Raw genomic sequence first — 1,352 nt, 5'->3', positions numbered from 1 at the left:
GAATAACTTCACAGGGAGGAGTAACTTACTGTTTTAGATGAGCCACGTTAAGATGGATCATTATGTAAGAAGAAATTTTTATTTAGTTCTAACTAGCAGATACTTATCTATTTATAAAAAAATGAATACCATAATGAAAAATCCAAAAGAACTTTGATGATACATTTAATATTTTGGAGACAGCAAATATTTTCAGTGATAGAGATAGTTCAATTAATTATGGAATTTATAAGCATTGGATTCCCCTGTAATCATTATAAGTGATGTTCTTAGAACAGTATGAAATTTCAAAGATGATATTGGTTAGAAAATATATGTATGATACAATGAAATGAAAAGTCAAAGTATAAAGTAGGCTCACACCTGTAATCATACCTACTCACAAGGGTGAGATTTGAGGATCATGGTTCAAAGTCAGCCCCTGGGGGAAAATCCATTTAACCACCAAAATGCCGGAAATGGAGATGTTGATAGCATTGAAGGACAAAAAGCAGAGAATAATGTGCAAGCCCTGAATTCAAACTCCAATTTTGGCAATAAACAAATCAATAATCATACAAATATATGAACCCAAATTGTAGGCAAATATATATAAATATATATATGCATATATATGCATATATGCAAGGCAGAGGGATATAACCGTGGTGTTTCAGTATTCACATTGTGGAGCTCTAGGATGGGAACTGCGCAAACATTTACTTAAAGGAAATCAAAAGTGACAATATGTTGGAAATGATCTGTACAACTTGGGCGGCTGGATTGGGAGAGCCAGGGAAAGAAGTAGAAAAATGAGGGAGGGTGTAACAAGTTACACAAGAAATGTTATCACTGCCTGACTTATGTAACTGGAACCCCTCTGTACATAACCTGGAAAATAATATTAAAATTACAGAAAACAATGGTTTTATTTATGATGTTATATTTAAAAGTATATTTAAAAAATTATAAGCATGTTTTAAATTTCTAATGCATTGTCTCACTCTACTGGATTATACTGGAATATAGGAAGAATTACTTAGACATGAGTCCATGAGCAAGGACACCAATAAAAATTCCACAAATAAATGTAAACATGAACCAAAGGGTCCTAACCATAATACCTCACTTCTACAGCAAATCACACAATCCCCCAAATCCAAATAACTTAATCATTTAAAGGCAAATGGTGAATCAACTTCTCCATTTGTAGAAATACATACTTGCAACAAGGATGGAAAAGGCATCGAGACCCAAAGTTAATGACACACAATTTTGAGGAAGATTCCACACATAAAAGAATGTGTCCCACCCATTTATTTTTTTTAATTTTTTTGGGAAAATACTGTACAGAGGGGTTGCAATTACATGGG

The sequence above is a fragment of the Dipodomys merriami genome, unplaced genomic scaffold, assembly GCF_024711535.1.
Source record: "Dipodomys merriami isolate MVZ:Mamm:240054 unplaced genomic scaffold, mDipMer1.0.p SCAF_576, whole genome shotgun sequence".
NCBI lineage: Eukaryota > Metazoa > Chordata > Mammalia > Rodentia > Heteromyidae > Dipodomys > Dipodomys merriami.
Note: the sequence above shows the minus strand (reverse complement) of the source record.